This window comes from Myotis myotis, unplaced genomic scaffold (assembly GCF_014108235.1).
Source record: "Myotis myotis isolate mMyoMyo1 unplaced genomic scaffold, mMyoMyo1.p scaffold_m19_p_13, whole genome shotgun sequence".
Lineage (NCBI taxonomy): Eukaryota > Metazoa > Chordata > Mammalia > Chiroptera > Vespertilionidae > Myotis > Myotis myotis.
Window position 1 is genome coordinate 6,311,356 of NW_023416317.1, and position 21,654 is coordinate 6,333,009.

The 21,654-nt window shown below is 42.8% G+C and overlaps 1 protein-coding gene and 1 pseudogene across 4 annotated transcripts in view; one reads left to right on the forward strand and one right to left on the reverse strand.

Annotated features, from left to right (window-relative positions):
- Positions 1–21,654, reverse strand: part of SLC25A26 (solute carrier family 25 member 26) — a 160,853-nt gene that overhangs the window by 92,666 nt on the left and 46,533 nt on the right. The window lies entirely within an intron of this gene.
- On the forward strand, positions 3,119–3,660 carry LOC118667911 (annotated as a pseudogene).

Here is a 21,654-nt window from a genome sequence, read left to right on the forward strand (position 1 = left end):
TCAACAAAAACAACCAAATTCACAATCGACAATGACAGATGAAAACACACACGTGCAATTGGTGCCAGTGAGAGCTTTATATGTATTGCACATGTGCGAGTCAACATTTTTAAATTGCCAATGTGTGTCATATGTATCAGCCTGACAGTCGGATGGACATATGGTCGGTCATTTAGCCTTTTATATATAAATAGATTGTGACGAGGATAACTCTCAAAGCAAACATGCTTCATGCTTGGGTAAAATAAAACACTAATAACACCTTTTCCTTTTTCAAATTAGTGAATGTCAAGTTTACTTTACTATATAGCAATGAAAGAGCAATAACAAATAAATCGAGTGGCACAATCTAGCTAAGAAAATAACATTAACTATACGCTGAATCAAACTTAGATGAAGAACTAAGCTTTTAACATTGGATACATTGATGTATATATATTAAAGGTAGATTAGTTCAAGAGAAAATAGGTCATTCTTACAAAAATAGAAGGAAAAAGTTCAAGAGACATTAGTTTTGAGATGTTTTCAGTCAGTCCTTCCTATCAGCTCTTTTTTTTTTAAAAGAGATGATTTAGAAAAAAAAAGATAAAAGACATAAACTTGGGGGGTCTTATTAAACAGCCCTTCCTATCAATTAAAAATGGAAAACAAAAGGAAATGTCTTAGAAAATCAAAACACCATCTCTCAAGACTGGGATATTAAAAAATACGAACACAAATACCTGAGTAGGAAAGAAAAACAAACACGCTGCTTGGCACATAACCAGACAAATTTGTTCCAGATACAAACCCACACAAATATGGCCAATGATCTATACCAAAGGGATAAAAGCACTTTAACAGAGAACAGACAATCTTCTTTTAAAATATATTTTTATTGATTTCAGAGAGGAAGGGGGAGGGAGAGAGAGATAGAAACATCAATCATGAATGAGAATCACTGAATGGCTGCCTCCTGCACACACCACACTGGGGATCGAGCCCACCACCCGGGCATGTGCCCTTGACTGGAATCGAACCCAGGACTCTTCAGTTTGCAGGCCAACTCTCTATCCACTGAGCCAAACCAGCTAGGGCGAAAAGACAATCTTGGAACAACCAGCCATTCATATGCAAAAAAAACAAACCTCAACCTAAACCTTACACTTGAAATAAAAATTAACTCAAATGAATCATAGATGTAATTGTCAAACATAAAATGATAAAAGTATTAATTAGAAAAATGCCTTAATGACTTGGAGTTAAGTGAAGTTCTTAAACATTATACCCAAAGTACAATTCATAAAAGAAAAAGTTGATAAATTGGGCTTTGCCAAAATTAAAACGTTTATTGTACAACTAATACTATTCAGAGAATGAAAATGCAAGCTATAGGTTATCAGAAATTATCTGCAAACCAAATACATGCCAAAGGACTAGAACTCTAAACATATAAAGAACTTTCAAAGACACTGGAGTAAGAAACAAGCAACCCAACTGAAAATGGGCAAAAGGCCCTGGTTGTGTAGCTCAGTTGGTTAGAGCAATCATCCTGGTAAGCCAGGGGTGAGGAACCTTTTTTCTGCCAGGGGCCATTTGGATATTTATAATATCACTCGCAGGCTATACAAAATTATCAACTTAAAACTAACCTGATACATTTGGTCAAGCATTTAATTAACTCGCCCCTAATGCCTTGGCAGGGCCAGACCAAATGATTTTGCGGTTCAGAGGTTCCCCACCCCTGCCATAAGCCAAGGTTGCAGGGCACATACAAGAAGCAACCAATGAATGCATAAATAACTTAAACAACAAATTAATGTTTCATTCTTTCTCTCTCTCTAAAATTAACAATTTTTTTAAATGGGCAAAAATACTTCACCAAAGAATACCTAAGGATGGCGAATAAACACATGAAAAGACGTTCATATTATTAGCCATTAGGGAAATGAAAATGAAAACCACAATAGGATATCATTACACACCTACTAGAATGGCTGAAATAAAAAATTCTGTCAAAACCAAGTGCTGATGAGGATTCAGAACCTACATTGCTAGTGGAAATACAAAATTATACAACCACTATAGAAAAGAGTTTGACAGTTTTTTATAAAGTTAACATACACTTGCCATATGACCTAGCAATCACATTCCTTAATATCTACTTTAGAGAAATGAAAATGTATGTTCAAACAAAAACCTGTACATGAATATTTATACCAATTCTCTTCACAATGGCTCCAAACTGGAATCAAGCATCCTTCAATAGGTGAAAGTATAAACAAACTATGGTATAGCAAAACAATGATGGCTCTCAAAGGCATTAAAACAAAAATGAGGCTCAATAGGTGGCGTTTGGTATGATTCCATTTAAATAGCATTCTCAAAAAACACACACTATAGTGATGGAGAACAGGTAGTCATTGCCTGTGGTTAGAAATAGGGAAATGGATATGGCTATGAAGGGAAAGCATAGGGAGTTTGGGGATGATGGAAATGTTCTGTACCAATTGTGCTGCAGGTGAACAAATTAGCATGTGTTAAAATTTACAGCTCTGTAAAAGAGGTCAATTTTACAGTATGGCACCTTAAAAATAAACAAACTATTTCTTATTCTTGCCTGAGATAAATATGACAATAGGAAATTGGAGAGATAAAAACAATGCACTTATTTTTAAAACCTTTTCTACCCAATAAAAGAGCCTAGATGCAAGAATACACTGAGCCTTCAGAGCCAGGGTTCTAGCCACCACTCCCCAAAAGGAATCCGGAGCTCAGTGGACAGGTGGCTGATGACAGGACTGGTGCAGAGAGAGCATGAAGTCAGACTGGGCACCTTGTCACACCAGCAGCGAAGCTCTCAAAGACTAATGAAGGAATGTAAGGACGGGATAGGCTTGGAAAGGCTCTCACTGGCCACATTTGGGGCAGTGTGAACATCAAAAAGAATACGGTGACAGTCTTTGCGGACAGTGGCCATGGTTTCCTGCTTCAACAGTGCTTGGAGGGAGCCTGGTGCTTGCACCGCAGCTGCCGCCAGGCCAGCCTTCTGCCTCCCCCAGTGCCTGGAACCCCCGCCCCCACCACCCAAGGCCCCTGCCTCCACTCCTCCACCGAGCAGCACCTCTCCTCAGCGGCAGCCATGACATCCACCTCCCAGGTGCAACAGAACCACCCCCAGGACTCAGAGGCTGCCAGCAACCACCAGATCAACCCAGAGCTCTAGCCTCCTGCGTCTACCTGCCCATGTCTTACCACTTTGACCGTGATGATGTGCCTTTGAAGAACTTGGCCAAATATTTTCTTCACCATCTCATGAGGAGAGGGAACATGCTGAGAAACTGATGAAGCTGCAGATCCAGCGAGGTGGCCAGATCTTCCCTCAAGTTATCAAGAAACCAGACCATAACGACTGGGAGAATGGGCTGAATACAATGCAGTGTGCATTGCACTTGGAAAAAAGCGTGTCAGTTACTACTGGACTTGCACAAATTGGCTCCTGACAAAAATGACCCTCATTTGTGTGACTTCATTGAGACTCACTACCTGAATGAGCAGGTGAAATCCGTCAAAGAACTGGGTGACCGCGTAGCCAACTTGTGCAGGTTGGGAGCCCCTGAAACTGGCATGGCCGAGTATCTCTTTGACAAGCACACCCTGGGACACGGCGATGAGAGCTAAGCCTTAGGCTGTTTCCCATAGCCTCGGGGGTGACTCCCTGGTCACCAAAGCAGAAATGCATGTTGGAGTTACCTTTACTGTTTCTATAACTTGTACCAAATCATCCATCATGTCTTTCATTTGTACCATTCGACCAAACAGCGGAAAGACCAGTCACTATAACGCGCACTGACCACCAGGGGGCAGACATTCAATGAAGGGGCTGCCCCCAGCCCGCAGGCCCCAGGCCAGCCAAGGCAGGTGCCAGCGCCCCCCACCCCCAATTGCCCTGTCAGTCGCCCCACAGAGGGAGGCGACTGGTTGTGGTGGCTGCAGGGGCAGAACCGGCGAGTGGGTGGCGCCAGGCCAGCCAAGGCGGGTGCCAGCAGGGGGTCCCCCTTGATTGCCCCCGCCGGTCGCCCCACAGATCAGTCCTGATCACTGGCCAGGCCTAGGAACCCTACCCATGCACAAATTTCGTGCATCGGGCCTCTAGTTACTGAATAAAAAAGCCCACAACTGTGGTGATAGTTGCACATACCTGGGAACATACTAAAACCCATTGAACTGTCATTTTAAATGAGCAAACTGTATGGCATACAAATTATATCTCAATGCAGCTGTTAAAAGAGAAACCATGAATCCACAGGGATACTGAAAAAAAAGGAGTTCGGGAGATGGTAGAGGAGAAAAGCTCCTCTTTACCAAAGAATACCAGCTAATGAATTCAGAGAAAAATAACAGTATTAGGAAAATCAACATTTTGCAATCATCAATGTAATAAATGCTTCAGGCAAAAAACATCCACAGATGTTAAAACTATTGGGTGAAAGATTACTAGGGAACAGGATAATCACATGGTCTCAGAATATTACCCCATAGATTACTTCTTTGTAATATAGGAAGAACTGAACCATTGGAGTATAGGAAACCAGAGAACACCAGCTTAATCAAATGATGAAACTGAACTTCACCAAGAATGGGACATATGTGCCTTCTAGTAAAATACAAGCACCCAACATCATCCATGTAATAATCATGGACACACAAACACACAAACTTAATTTGAATATAATCATAAAGATGACAATCTAGATTATGGAACTGTTTTCAGAACAGTTGGACTACAACAGGGGTGGGCAAACTTTTTTACTCGAGGGCCACAATGGGTTCTTAAACTGGACCGGAGGGCCGGAACAAAAGCATGGATGGAGTGTTTGTGTGAACTAATATAAATTCAAAGTAAACATCATTACATAAAAGGGTACGGTTTCGTTTTTTTTAGTTTTATTCATTTCAAATGGGCCGTAGTTTGCCCACGGCTGGACTACAAACTACCTTGGACTACAAAAATGTCAATGTCATGGGGGAAAAGGCTGGGGAAAACCAAACTAAATCCATGGCAGATTCTTTACTGAATCCTGCAGAGAGAAAAAAGTTATAAAGCTTATATCGGGACAATAGGAAGATGATAAAAATGACCACATACTAGATAATATTAATGTGTCGATTTCTTGGGTATGATAATGGTATTGTTATGAGCAGCATGACTCTAGTCTTAGGAGACATTTGCTGAATATTTAATGATGAAGTGTCAGGATGTCTGCTACCTACCTAAAAAGTTTCAGGAAACACACACACACACACACACACACACACACACACACACACACACACGGGGAAAGCAAATAAAGCAAAATGTTGAGCACTAAATTTTGGGAAAAGAATAAATGTTTTAACTATTTTGGAGAGGAGAAGAAAGAAAAAGAAGGTGCTTACTATTCATTTTAAAATCTATTCACACCCCCAACAAATAAAGGAAATATATACACTGTTTTGAAAAGAGCTTAAGAGTTCAAAGAATTCAGAGCCCAACTCAGCCCTCCATTAACTGTTACCCTGTGTTATCAAGTTGCACCACTGCCAGTCTTCTCACTTGGAGGCAGATAAACAATATAGGTTAATGGAGAATCATGACTAGATGTGAAGGGGGTGCATACTTTCCAAGCACTCAGTTGGCAATAATGGTTCTTTTAGGATTACTGTAAAGATTAAGTCGCCCTAGCTGGCTTGGCTCAGTGGATAGAGCATCGGCCTGCGGACTGAAGATTCGATTCTGGTCAAGGGCACATGCCTGGATTGCGGGCTCAGTCCCCAGTAGGGGCTTGCAGGAGGCAGCCAATCAATGCTTCTCTCTCATCATTGATGTTTTATATCTCTCTCTCCCTCTCCCTTCTTCTCTGAAATCATTTTATACATATATATATATATATATATATATATATATATATATATATATATATCCTATCTAATAAAAGAGAAACATGGAGAAACTAAGATGGCGGCATAGGTAAACACCGGGAAATTGTCGCCTCACACAACAATTGAAAATTACCGCAAAGGACAGAGCAAACATCATCCAGAACAACAGAAAGGCTGGCTGAGTGTAAATTCTACAACTAGAAGGAAAGAAAAGCACGCTGAGAACCAGAGGCGCTGCGGAGATGAAGTGCAGAGGTACGGCGGCTCGCGCGCGCGAGGAAAGGGGGTGGCACCTGAGGACGCGGCTGTCTTTTTGAATCACAAGCTCCCGACTGCTCTGAACTCCGGTTCCGGGAAGTCTCTGGGGACCCAGGACTCATACGGGGAGAAGCTGGTCTGTCCGGCAGCGGGCGAACTTGAAGGCGGCTTTCCCTCAGAGGTGCTTGCAGCAATTAGCAGGTCACTGAGACCCGCGACTCCGGGCGGAGAATCAGCCATAGCTCCTTGATCCGCCCTTGGATTCCCTGAGACCCCGCCCCACCCAGGCTGCGGCAGAGGCTTTTGCATGTGAATGTACCTAACTGCAGCCGAGCCAGGCAGACCCGGAACTTCCAAGAGAAGGCCCAAGGCCCCGCAGCGGCTTGCATTGCTTCACAGCTGAGCCTCTTCGTGGCTCCTGCTGTGTGGCCTCAGGCAGAGGCTGAATTAGCACCTCCTTAGATCCAGGAGCCACTGTACCCAGTGGTCAGAGGGGGACCATCCAGACTGCAACTCCTCAGATCCATAAGGGACACACTCAGGGAGCAGACTCAGTGAGCACCAAAGCCCCACTGAAGCAAGTCTTGCCCCAGAAGGGTGTCTTCAGCACAGAAGTTCTCCCACTTTAGACACAGCTGATTCTCACAGCCAATTGGCCTGGAGGTCAATTCCTCCCAGTGATTCTACAACAACCAAGGCACCAAGAGTGCACCAAGAGTGTCCACCCCAGGTAACTGGGGAGGCTGAGCTACTGGGCCCTACAGGACACCTGGCGCGCAGGGCCACTCTATCAACACAGGGAAGCTGCCAAAATGCGGAGACAAAGAAACAGGTCACAAATGGCAGAAATGGAGGAAAGCAAACGATTGGATATAGAGTTCAAGGCCACGTTTATAAGGTTTTTCAAGAATTTTATGGAAACCGCCGATAAATTTAATGAATCCCTCAATAAGTATAGTGAGACCATGGAGGACATGAAAAAGGACCAACTAGAAATTAAGCATACACTGACTGAAATAAAGAATAATTTACAGAGATCCAGCAGCAGACAAGAGGATACCAAGAATCAAGTCAAAGATTTGAAATACAAAGAAACAAAAAATACCCAACCGAAAAAGAAAAAAGAAAAGAGATTCCAAAAATATGAAGATAGTGTAAGGAACCTCTGGGACAACTTCAAGCGTACCAACATCAGAATTATAGGGGTACCAGAAGGAGAGAGAGGGCAAGATATTGAAAACCTTTTTGAAGAAATAATGACAGAAAACTTCCCCTACCTGGTGAAAGAAATGGACTTACAAGTCCAGGAAGCGCAGAGAACCCCAAACAAAAGGAATCCAAAGAGGACCACACCAAGACACATCATAATTAAAATGCCAAGAGCAAAAGATAAAGAGAGAATCTTAAAAGCAGCAAGAGAAAGACAGTCAGTTACCTACAAGGGAGTACCCATACGACTGTCAGCTGATTTCTCAACAGAAACCATGCAGGCCAGAAGAGCGTGGCAAGAAATATTCAAAGTGATGAATAGCAAGAACCTGCAACCAAGATTACTTTATCCAGCAAAGCTATCATTCAGAATAGAAGGTCAGATAAAGAGCTTCACGGATAAGAAAAAGCTAAAGGAGTTCATCACCACCAAACCAGCATTATATGAAATGCTGAAAGGTATTCTTTAAGAAGAGGAAGAAGAAAAAGGAACTCTTACCATTTGCCACAGCATGGATGGAACTGGAGAGCGGATAAATATCACATGATCTCACTCATTTGTGGAATATAATGAACAACATAAGCTGATGAACAAGGACTGATCCAGAGACGGAGAGGCATTGATTGGACTGTCGGGACTTGGAGGGAAGGTAGGGGAGGGTGGGGGTAAGGGGGAAAGATCAACCAAAGGACTTATATGCAAGCATATAGGCCTAATCAATGGACATGGACAACGGGGGGGTGAGGGCATGAGCGGGGGGGGGTGGGGGGGTAGAGGGTAACGTGGGGACAAGGACACATATGTAATATCTTAATCAATAAAAAATATATTAAAAAAAAAAGAAGCAAGATAAAAAAAAAAAGAGAGAGAAACATGGTAATTAGCCATACATCCGCTACCCTTCCCATTGGCTAATCAGGGCGATATGCAAATTAACTGCCAGCCAAGATGGCGGCCGGCAGCCAGGCAGCTTAAAGCGAACATGAGGCTTGCTTGCTTTAGTGACAGAGGACTCCAACATTCCCTGCCTGCCTTGCCGGCCTCTGAGCTTGCAGTTTGAAACATTGTTACAAATACAGAAGCTAAACAAAACCCCAGAAACCTGCTTTCAGCTGGCCGGGATCTCAGAGCTGGAGTCGCAACAAAGTTTCAAATACAGAAGGTAAACAAAGCACAGAAACCTGCTTTCAGCAGCCAAGGTCTGAGCTAAAGCTGGCTCTCAGCTCCAGTGACAGCCATAGAACGTAAATAAATCCCAGAATAAAAAAAAAGGAAAAAAGGAGAGGCTGGGAGCTTCAGTCACCCGCCAGCCTGAAAACGGCCCTCAGCCCCTCACCCAGACTGGCCAGGCACCCCAGTGGGGACCCCCACCCTGAAGGGTGTGTGACCAGCTACAAACAGCCATCATCCCCTCATCCAGGTTGGCCAGGCACCCCAGTGGGGACCCCCCACCCTGATCCAGGACACCCTTCAGGGCAAACCAGCTGGCCCCCACCTGTGCACTAGGCCTCTATCCTATATAGTAAAAGGGTAATATGCCTCCCAGCACTGGGATCAGTGGAGCAGCGAGGCCTCCTGGCCCCTGGAGCAGCGTGACAGGGGGCAGCGTCCAAACCCCCTGATCGCCCTGCGGCTCTGTGTGTGACAGGGGACGGGGCCACAACCTCCCTATCTGCCCTGCTCTGTTCGTGACAGGGGAAGGCGCCCCAACCCCCTGATCGGCCCTGCTCTGTGCCTGATAGCGGGGAGCTCCCCAACCCCGATTGGCCCTGCTCTGTGTGTGACAGGGTGCGGTGCCCCAACCACCCCATCGACCCTGCCTTGAGTGTGCCAGGGGGCAGCACCCCAACCCCCCAATCGGCCCTACCCTGAGCGTGACTGAGGGTGGCATCACAACCTCCTGATCAGCCCTGCTCTGTGCATGATGGGGGGGAGCTCCCCAACCCCCTGATCGGCCCTGCTCTGTGTGTGACAGGGGGCAGCACCCCAACCCCCTGATCGGGCGGCTCTGTATGTGACAGGGGTGGCACCACAACCCCGTGATCCGCCCTGCTCTGTGCGTGACAGGGGGCGGTGCCCCAACCCCCCAATCGGCCCTACCCTGAGCGTGACTGAGGGTGGCATCGCAACCTCCCGATCCGCCCTGCTCTGTGCATGACAGGGGGCGGCGCCCCAACTCCCCAATCGGCCCTGCTCTGAGCCCAACCAGGGGCTGCACCTAGGGATTGGGCCTGCCCTCTGCCACCCGGGAGCAGGCCTAAGCCAGCAGGTCGTTATCTCCCGAGGGTTCCCAGACTGTGAGAGGGCACAGGCCGGGCTGAGGGACCCCCCTCCCCCCAGAGTGCACAAATTTTTGTGCACCGGGCCTCTAGTACATATATAAAGTGAAAAAACTTGAAAAGTACCTCATTTGGCAAAGAGCAGGTGCTGGATAAGTTCAATTAACTCACTCCTTCAAATACAGAAATACAGAAAAACAATGTGATGAGAACTTACCCATAGATTACTACCTTATGTCTGGTGTTTTCACTCAGTCAAAACGAGCCCAAAACTTAATGATTCAGTTCAATTAACAATTGTGTGAACCAACAGGTAAATCAGCAAGAGAGTGTAACTTCCACAAGATCTTGGTTGCTCAAGTAAGACGTATCATAGTCTCTTCTAAATAGAGACCTTCCATAGGGCAAAAGACATAGTTTACCCTCTGAAGAAGATAAACTTCCTCCCAAAGTGATTTTTAACTTGGTCATCATTCCATTTTTCAAATAGAAGTATGAAATAATTCATGGATATACAATAGGGAAGACATAACCTGTGGATCAGAGTATGGGAGCATTTTATTAGAAAACTTGGATCAGTTTAAAAGGCTCCTACACACAAGTTTAATCACGTATTTCCCAAATATAATTAGGAGTACACTAAACTGATAAAATCAAAATGCTTCTCTAAGAACCGTAACTTATTAGCACAATTCCTTCCTACTTAAAAAAACAACAACAATGAAACAGTTGAGGTCAAAGAATCATTTCAAATGGCTGTCATCAAGTGTTATTAGTAAGAACCTTTGTAAATTATATTAGGTACTAGAGAATGATAATTACCTGACCAAAATATCAGGATACAATAAAAGCCGTCGAACAAATCAGCCACATACTGATATTTATTATGAGTTATAATGACTTCCTTACATGAGGGCAGTAAGGTACCAAAGGTATAAGTTTGTCAGAGGTGGAGCTGTGGTCAGACCCAGGTAGGGTGGCCACAAAGCCATGGTCTGAACCCCTAGCTCCAGGATGCCCAGGACACAGCAAATCCAGCCCAGGAAGGCAGTGAGGAGAAGCTCAGGCACAGTGAATGACCACTCCGGAGGAGAACAGGAAGACGGAAGGTCCCAAGATCCCCATGGGAAAAAGAAACTCAGTACAAAAAACAGTATGATTTTGAAACTGTCACACTTAAATGTATGAAAAAGGCAAATAATGTACCTCAAAAAAGGGCAGGTAGAAACTCCAAGGGAAAAATATACATAAGAAAGCTCATTCCCCATATATCCAGCAAATTAAAATATCGGGTGAGTTTTAGCAACTGATGGGAGTACAAGAAGCCAGTCGATTTGATTCTGATGTTGGAAAAGTCTCATTCAGGGTGACATGGGACCAATACAAAAGGAAGTATAACCTTAGCACCCTTCTTGGCCTGCTGATCATTCATAAACTCTCAAAATAATAAAACACTAGTTACTAGTGTTCAACTTTTAGAATCAACCCAGAAAAAATCATGGAAGAAGTGATTGTGGGTGAAGAACAGGATAAAACTGTCAGCCATCCTGACAACCCAGGACCAAAGTGCAGCTGAGAGAAAGTCATTCCAGAAAGTGGGATTTGAAAGTTACAGATGGTAGGGTGGCAAAAAGGAAGTAACAGCCTTAACTTAAAAGAGAAAGTTGTAAGATACTGAAAGTTTGTGCGATATAAAATAAAAGACACAGATACATAACAAAGCTTCTAAAATAATCAGACACATGACATTTATATAACTGGAATGCTAAGATGATGCAGGATTGGGAGGAGCATACCAGTAATGTGAGCTAAATCACATCTTCCATTCCAAAGACTCAATAGATTATATCTAAAGCTGACAAATTAAGAAACAGATGTTTACAGATGCGTATTATCCAGCAATATGGATGTAATAAGAGCTAAAAATAGAAGCAGTTAAAATAGGTTACCTCTAGCGAATGGGACTAGAATGGAGAAAGATGGGGCAAGAGACCGTTACTTTTCATCATAAATTCTTCTGTTACTTGAATTGTTACCAATTGCATGTATTACTTTGATTTAAAAAAAAAACATTAAGAAATTACGGGTTTTTTTAAATTATTATCTTAGAAGATCTTTTTAAAAATAATTTCATACAATGTTCAAATCTGACATTTTTTTCAGGTTTTTAATATTTGAAACAACTCAAAGACTTTCTTAAGTGCTGCTTATAGGGAGTTCACATACACTCTACAACCAGCTTCCATAATGTTAATAACTTAATAACCAGAGTATGATTATCAAAACCAGCTATCAGTACTGCTGCAAACTATCTACCAGCTAAAGTACAGAGCAGTTTCCCCCCAATATCCCTTTTCCTTTCCAGGATCCCTCACCGTGTTTACTTGCTGTGTCTCCTTAGTCCCCTCCTATATGTGACCACTTTTACCTTTATTTTTCATGAACTTGGCTATTTTGTACAATGTCTCTCCATTTTGGTTTGTCTAATGTTTTCTTATAATCAGACTGAGATGATGCACTTTTTGGCAAGAAGATTAAAGAAGTGATTTGTGTCCTTCTAGGTACATCATGTTGGGGGTGTATGATGTCAATAGATCTTATTACTGGTGATGTTACCTTCATCACTGGAGTAAAGTAGTGTCTGCCAGTTTCTCCAACTGAAAAGTTATCAGTTTCCACTTGTGCTTAAAAAATGGCTTGGGGGACATACTTTGAGGCAGTGACATTCATTTTTTGATAGTTACATATAACTTAGCAATTCTTATCTTTTAGAGATTCATATGAAGTTATTTCTGCATTAAATGAATATAATTTTTATTCAGAAATCTTGGATTGGAAAACACTATTTATTATGCTTGGATTTCCATTTCTTAATTTGAACCATTTTTCAAGGTTTTTAAATCAACTCAAGAGCTTCCAGATTCTTGTCTATTTGAGTGTCTGACAAACATTTAAAACAGGCGCTGTGTGCCCTCTACTGTCTAATTCTGTAACACAACTTTTGCATCAAGTTCAGTAACAAAAAGCAGCGTTCTCACAAAGGAAAAGAAAGATCTTCTTCTCTCTCCCCAATTTCTGCTTTTTCACTAGTTAATAAATTAACTGTTAATTACTTGATTAAGTACCAAAATCATTTCAATGCCAAAGATTATCAACTTTTTCTGACCCAGTGTGCTGTTTCTCAGAACATAAGCTGACACCAGAGAAGAAAAAAAAAAAAAAAGAGGGTAGCAGGCTAAATCAGTGAAAGCATTTTTAAGAACCTCAACAAAGGCTTGATGAAGGAGGGTCAATATGACTGCCCAACAGAAGCATCTCACTGTGTTTTGTCAAAGTAGATGGCTCCATCTTCTTGAATTCTCTAATACTCAGAAATTGGGCTCCACTTCAAGTTACCATATTTAGTCCAAGTTTTACAAACATACTACCACTTTATTTTCCTATGATTTACTGAAATATTCTGAGAGAAATGGACAGTGAATTTATCTGCAAGACACGAGCAGGAAGCAAAGTGTAATAAGCAACACAGACTGGAATCTTACAAGCTTAGCTGCTGCTCTCAGTCCTACCACATACTAGCTGTCGGGTTAACTGTTATAAGCTTCAGCCTACTGAGTTGTAAAAAAGTTTTATTGGAGGATTAGAAAAAATACATGCAAAGTACATGATCAGAATTTAAATTGTAACTATTATCATTATATGATCCCAAAGTAATATGCATCCAGGTAGTCAAACCCACAGGTAAACATTTTCAATAGCTCCTTTATATGATTCCTTTCAACCACAATCCTTGAATTGCACATAAAAAGTCTAGATTTCACCTTCATACTTGGTTTTCTTAATACATAAATATTGTTTCTTTTTTAAAAATATAATTTTATTGATTTCAGAGAGGAAGGGAGAGGGAGAGAGAGATAGAAGCATCAATGATGAGAGAGAATCATTGATTTGCTGCTTCCTATACACCCTCCACTGAGGATGAAGCCCACAACCTGGGCATGTACCCTGACCAGGAATCAAACTGTGACCTCTTGCTTCAGAGGTCGACGCTCAACCATTGAGTCATGCCGGCCGGGCTAGTTTCTTAATACTCCTTATGAGATAGTATATAGTCCTGAGAATCTCGAGAGTAATTTTTGACCCACACAGGATTCACTGTACATAATTTGCATATATCTGATGAAGGATATTCATCATGAATAGTTGTTTACTATTTACATATGCCACTCAAAAATGTTTTTATATATAAAATACTAATAGGAGCAAACTTTAACTAGAAATGACAAAATTAAAATAAGGGCTATTTGTGGAAGGCACAAGAACACCAGGAAACATTTTTCTTGTTATAAGAAAAAACAAGGGGAAACCTCACTGTATGTATGGAAAGTTTATACAGCAGAAAAGCATAACTTGCCTGAGAATTAAGTGAGGAAGCCATAATTCTTGCCAAATGAATCTTAGCTTGAACATCCTTTGGAGATTGGAAATATCTAAATCCTTAAAACTAGTCTACTTCTGAGAAGCAAGTATAATTAAGCCCTTGGTTTGGTCATCAAATATTTCCTAACTGTGCTATGTGCCAAGTACTCTTCTAGGTTGTGGATAATAGACTAATTATAGAGAACAAAACAGAGAGTAGGTGCCTCACAATGTGGTGTATAGTCTAGTGGGGGGGGGGGGGGCAGGCAGGATAAGTTTGTAGAGAAGAAATGAAGATAATTTCAGATAATGGTGCACGTGAGTGACAGGGTTGGGCAGGTCTATTTTGGCTAGAGTCAGACCCCTCAGAGAAGGGACGCTTGATGAGCACTTGGATAATAAGAGCAAATCAAGCAAACATGGGATGATGTGCACTGACAAGCCACTCTTTTTCATGAACATCTTAAAGTTGATTCTCTGTTTGCTTGTCCTCTGGTTAATTTTATTTTAATATCATGGAGACAACTTCTAAGAACTTACTTTCCCCAAACTCATGGCACGAATGCCATCTGAAGGTTTGAAGACCAAAGAAAGATATCAAAATGGACTATTAATTTTAAATATATATATTCCCCCCTCCCAGGAACACTTATCTGCATATAAAGTGCAAAATGTCCAACTCACCACAGGGTTAAGATCACAGGCTCTGGAGTCCTCCCTTGCTGGATGTGAGGCTTTGGGAAACCCCACCTTACTAAACCTATTTCCATAAAGCCAGGGTTATGGTTCAGATTACTGTGATGATTCAATAAGCTAATCAGGCAGCGAGCTTAGCACAGTGACCTTAACATTGTAAGTACTTAGTAAGCATTACTATTACTTCAATTGTGATTTACGTATTTTTCAAGGAAAGTGTCTACATCTGAATATACCAAAATAGGTATTCTGAAATCTTAATTTTAAAATCAAAACTGTATAAAAAATTAGCAACTTTGGAGTAAACTCATGTTTTCGGAATAACTGCAGAGAGAACACCAAATGATTTTTCGAAGAAGAGCTTCCGCAGGTGCCCAAAAGAACAAAGATGGCAGAAAAAGAATAAAAACCGACATTTCAGTTCACAGAGTAGAATTAAATGTTCAAAACCTATGATCCAGACAAGTGTTCCGGGTGTGAACAACAGGGTACCAAATACACGGCTGAAGCCGGAGGCGTGAGAAACGGTGCGAGGGATGGACCTTGAGCTGGGACGCACACAGGCAGACATGACACACACTGCAGGGGACTCGGTCACAGTAGTCCCAACCCTCTCCTTGCCTGCCTTCACCCACAACTCTGAAAAGCTGGAATTTTACATACATACTCACCTTCCAATCCCCATGCAACCCAGGGAGGCCCTGAGACACCTCGTCCAAACAAAGCTTTTGTTTTCCAGGTAAACAGTGGCAAGCAAGACTATTATTGCTTCCTGCCCTTCCCACCTCTTCATGCTTGGAAAGAGCCACAGTGCCTACAAATGAGGCAGCCATCATGTGACCATGAGTAAACTAAGCCAGAGCATTAAAGGGAGCCAAGCAGTGAAAGAGCCCGGGTTCTCAATGCCTCGTTTAACTAGCACACCCGCCTGAAGGTAACCATCCCCAGAATTTTTGTTATAGAAGGAAAAGCCCTTCTATTGGTGCAGCCATGGTAGTCAGATTTTCTGTTATTTGGCCTAAATGCAATTTAAACTGAAACACAAAGATGAAGGAAGAGGATGTTGCATATGGAATGAAAAACACAAACAAAGGAACAACACAGACAGAGCTACTTCAACATTATGGTTCATGACACTAACATTTAAAATGAAGAATCAACTTCCACCGTTACCCAACAGCTGTCTTCTCCGTTGACACCAGAGTCACATTATTGCATTTACATCCCTGCACCAGGAACTGGTACGCCCTCGGGATGACGTGGCCAACAGGCTGCAACGGAAACTCACAGCCTTTTCAAAACTGCACAGTGCAAATGAGATCCGTCCAAAGAATGAGGAAAGTGAAGAGCAGCTGGTCTCATGTAAACAAACATGAGAAAATATGCACATAGGGGCTACAGTAATTTTTCTACATGAAGATAATTTTACTAAATTGTTCTAAAAATGTTTGTTTATTTAAGAGATGATAAAAAAAAAAACTGGAGGCTAAGATCCATATTTGAGGAGTAATAATTTTTGGTTCTTGAATTAAAGAATGAACTAAGTGAACTATTGTTCATTCTTCACAAAATATCTCCACAGTAAAGTTACAATGTAAATGCAATTAAGTGACTCTCTTTATAAACCTCTGTGATTAAAGGGGATATTTCATCTTCTTTGTTTAATATTCATTTTAATAAGAATATCTCATTACTGACTAAAACCCAGAACAATAAAACAATGGACAAATTCCAAGAGCAACCGTTTTTTTTTTTTTCTTTTCCCATGAAGCTAACAGTATGGAATTTTAACAGATGTTCTATTTGGTCATAGTTAATAAAATGAATTATGTAGGATTAAAATTGGGTTTAGTATGTTTGCACTGGATTTTAACTGAAAAACAATTTCACATTAAAAGTCTGGAAAGAGGCCCTGGTCGGTGTGGCTCAGTTGGATGGAGCATCATCCAGTACACCAACAGGTTGCGGGCTAGATTCCTGGTTGGGGCACATACCCAGGTTTCAGATTCAATCTCTAGTCAGGGTGCGTGTGGGAGGCAACCAATCTATGTTTCTCTCTCCCATCAATGTTTCTCTCTCTCTGTCCCTCTCTCTAAAATAAAAAAGTAAACTAAAAGTACAAAGTCTGGAAAGATTTATAATCACTGTTTCCCTTTGCAGTGGAATTACTAAGATGTGAACTATATGTAAACTAATTGCAGTGCTTACTTCTCTTCTAATAAAATCAGGCTTATAAAAACTATTGTTTCAGGTTTTAAGAAAACTGAAATCTTAGAAAATTATACACTCTTTGGCATTTCATTACCTAATTAATGCAAAGACCTTTTAATGTAGTGCAGCCAAGGGCTGAACCACCACCCTGCACACTTTCAAGCTCCCTGAGAGCTCCCTCAGCATTCTGGTGACTGGTAGCAACTGAACAAGAGATAACCAAACTTAAAGGAATTAAAAAACAACAAATATTTACTGAGTGCTGGCTTTGAGGAAGGCGTTATGCTGGAGGCTGTACATTGCTACCAAGAGGTAAAAATCCACAGCTGTTTGGGAGATGAATTTACATGCTATCTGAGAAGATAGGCAGAATTATATGTAGCAGACAGAACTGAAATGTAAAGACAAAACAAAAAGAAGGGAAACGGCAAATGAAAGAAAATTTCATACAAACAGGCAGATCTTCAGTGCTCTGACACAAGGAGAAAACATTCTTACCAGAGAGCAGCAATTTTTGGTTTGCCTTTTCACTACCTTGGGAGCAGGAACTAGTACACAGGCTTAAGGACAGTAAGTACTAGAAGTTCTAGCTATAGTTGCTTCAAAACATTTTCCACTTGAATGGAAAACATTCAAGTGTTGCATTCTCAGTAAGAAAGCCCCTTCTTAATGGGTAATATTATTGGGGAGGGAGGGAGAATTCTAGTAAATAACCAATTTTCCAACCTATTTGCATTAGTAACTTTGATCTGCTCAACCACCAGCACTCCAATTGCACCTGAGAAGCTTTACAAGTGACTAGCTGGCCTCTAGTTCAAACACAACTACTGTTACCCATCCTCATGAGATGGCACGCACATGTTTAAATGCACACAGATTGACGGTGCATCCCTGCTAAGAACCTAAGAACCTAGAGGCAGGTGTCTCATTTCCGGGTCTCCTCACAGACCACACCCACGCCATACCTCCTTCCTGAGCATGCTGTGAGAAAAGTCTAGGCAAAGTTCCTCGCTCCCATGGGCAAACCTGACCTCAGAGAGGTTTAGAGCCTTGCCAGGAGCAGAACTGCTTTCACACTCAAGTGTCATTTCCTGTCAAAAACGCTTTCAATTACCAAGAATGCTAATAATCATAGTTAACATTCCCTGAACACCTATTCTGTGACAGGCTCTGTAGAAAGCACTTCACGTGGATCTCCTCATTGAATTCTAACTAAAACATTGGCATAACTTAAATAATCTGTGTACAAGAAAGGAATAAAATAGTTCTCAGATGAATGTTTAATTCTGACACTTCAAATTAAAACTCCAGTGAGATCATTTTCACCTCAGGTGGCTAGTACCCTTAGTGAGACTGAAGGGAACAGATAGCGCTCACATGGCTGGCAAAAGTGTCAACTGGTACTTCCGTGGAGCACAATTGGGTGATATGTACCAAAATTACAAATGCCCATATACCTTTAACCAAGCAATTGGCATATACCTGACAAACATCATCAACCATGCACAAAATGACATAGGAACCATATTATTCATTGTAGCATGTTTGTGATATCCACCAATGAGGAATTGGTAAAATAATGACTCATTTGTACAATGGGGTACTACGCAACCATGAAAACAAGAGAGTCCTCTTTTTTTTATTGTTCATACTATTATAGATTTCCCCATTCCCCTTTACCCATCTCCACCCAGCCCTCAACCCCCCCTTCCCTCTGGCCATCACCACACTGTTGTTTGGGTCTATGTGTTATGCACACATGTTCTTTGGCTAATCCCTTTGCCTTCTTTCATCCAGTTCCCCCTCCCTCTGATTGCTCTCAGTCTGTTCCCTGTATCCATGCCTCTGTTTCTATTCATCAATTCATTTTGTTCATTAGACTCCACATAATAGTGAGACCACATGGTATTTGCCTTTCTCTGACTGGCTTATTTTGCTTAGCATAATAATCTCCAGGTCCATCCATGCTGCCTCAAAAGGCAAGAAATCCTTTTATATAACTGCATAGTATTCCACTGGGTAAATGTACTAGAGCTTTATTATCAGACTAGAGGCTCAGTGCACGAATTCATGCACCAGTGGGGTCCCTCGGCCTGGCCTGCGGGATTGGGGCAAAACCGGCTCTCCAACATCCCCAAGGGGTCCCGGATTGCAAAAGGACACAGGCCAGGCTGATGGACCCCACCGGTGCATGATTGGGGCTGGGGAGGGACACAGGAGGTTGGCCAGTGGGGAGGGACCGCAGGTGGGCTCCAGGGCATGTCCAGCCCATCTCGCTCAGTCCAGATCAGCCGGACCCCAGCAGCAAGCTAACCTACCAGTCTGAGTGTCTGCCCCTGGTGGTCAGTGCACGTCATAGCAAGCTGTTGAAACAATTTGCATGTTTCTCTTTTATTAGCACATTACACTTTGATTGGTTGACCAGAAGACCAGACACTTAGCATATTAGGCTTTTATCATATAGGACTAGAGGCCCAGTGCACAAAAATTTGTGCACTCAAGGGGGTCCCTCAGCCCGGCCTGTGCCCTCTCGCAGTCTGGGACCCCTCGGGGGATGACCACCTGCTGGCTTAGGCCCACTCCCTGGGAGATTGGGCCTAAGCTGGCAGACATCCCTCTGGTAGCCCGGGAGCCCTCGGGGCATGTCCACTTGCCAGCAGGGAGCACGCCTAAGCTGCAGTCGGACATCCTTAGTGCTGCTAAGGAGGTGGGAGAGGCTCCTGCCACCACCACTTTGCTGGCAGCCGTCAACCTGGCTTGTGGCTGAGCAGAGCTCCACCTGTGGGAGCGCACTGACCACCAGGGGGCAGTCCTGCATTGAGCGTCTGCCCCCTGGTGGTCAGTGTGTGTCATAGTGACCAGTCATTCCCAGTCGTTCTGCTGTTATGGTCAATTTGAATATTACCCTTTTATTATATAAGATAGAGGCCTGGTGCATGGGTGGGGGCCAGCTGGTTTGCCCTGAAGAGTGTCCCAGATCAGGGTGGGGGTCCTGCTGGGGTGCCTGGCCAGCCTGGGTGAGGGGCTGAGGGCCGTTTTCAGACTGGCCACAGCCCTTCAGGGTGGGGGTTCCTGCTGGGGTGCCTGGCCAGCCTGGGTGAGGGGCTGATGGCTGTTTGCAGACTGGCCATGGCCCCCAGCCACCCAAGCTGCCAGTGGAGGCTGGCTAGAAGCAGGTATCTGAGATTTGTTTATCTTCTATAATTGAAACTTTGTTGCCTTGAGCAGAGGCCACAGCCGGCCAGGGCAGGCAGGAAGCTTGGCTTCCTCCATCACCGGGGCAACCAAGCCTCCTGCTTGCTCCAGCTCTGTGGCTGCTGGCTGCCATCTTGGTTGGGTTAATTTGCATATAGTCGCTGTGACTGGCTAATGGGCGTGGCTTGGGGCATAGCAGAGGTGCAGTCAATTTGCATGTTCCTCTTTTATTAGATTAGATTATCTACTGATGGGCACTTGGGCTGTTTTCAGATCTTGGTTATCCTACATAATAAAAACCCAGCAACCAAACAGCAGAATGACCAGAACGACTGCTCAACCAGTCACTATGACATGCACTGACCACCAAGGGGCAGACACTCAATGCAGGAGCCACCCCCTGGTGGTCAGTGCGCTCCCACAGTGGAAGCACCACTTGGCTGACCAGGATGAGCGGCGCTCCCACAGCAGGCCAATCCCCACAGGCCATGCCCTCCACTACTGCTCGAATCCCGTGCACCTGGCCTCTAGTTGTAAACAACACTGCATATACCCTTTCAAAATGGTATTCTGTGATTTTTAGGATATATTCACAGAAGAGGAATTGCTGGGTCAAAAGGTAGTTCCAGTTTTAATTTTTTGAGGGAACTTCATACTGTTTTCCACAGTGACTGCACCAGTCTGCATTCCCACCAATAGTGCACTAGCGTTCCCTTTCCCCACATCCTTCCTAGCTCTTGTTTGTTGATTTATTGATGGTAGCCATTCTGAAGGGTGTGAGGTAATACCTCATTATAGTTTTAATTTGCATCTCTCTGATGATTAGTGACATTGAGCATTTTTTCAAGTCTACTGGTCATCTGTATGCCTGCTTTGGAGAAGGATCTATTCAGGTCCTTTGCTCATTTTTTTAATTGGATTCTTTGACTTCCTAGCATTGCGTTGTATTAGTACTTTATGTAATTTAGAAATTAACCCATTATCAGATGTATCATTGGCAAATATGTTCTCCTATATGGTGGGTTCCCTTTTTACTTTGTTGGTAGTCTCTCTTGCTGTGCAGAAGCTTTTTAGTTAGATATAGTCCCATTTGTTTGTTTTCCTTCATTCCCTTGCTCTTAGACATGTCAGCAAAAAATAAAGCTATGAGAGATGTCTGAGATTTTAGTGCCTATGTTTTCTTTTAGGATTTGTATGGTTTCATTACTTACATTTAAGTCTTTTGTCCACTTCAAGTTTATTCTTGTGTATGGTATAAGTTGATGGTCTAATTTCATTTTTTTAACATGTACCTGTCCAATTCTCCCAACACCATTTATTGAAGAGACTGTCTTTAACCCACTGTATATTCTTGCCTCCTTTGTCTAATGTTAATTGAACATAGTGGCATGGGTTGATTTCTGGGCTCTCTGTTCTGTTCCATTGATCTATATGCCTGTTCTTATGCCAGTACAAGGCTGTTTTGATTACAATAGCCTTGTAGTA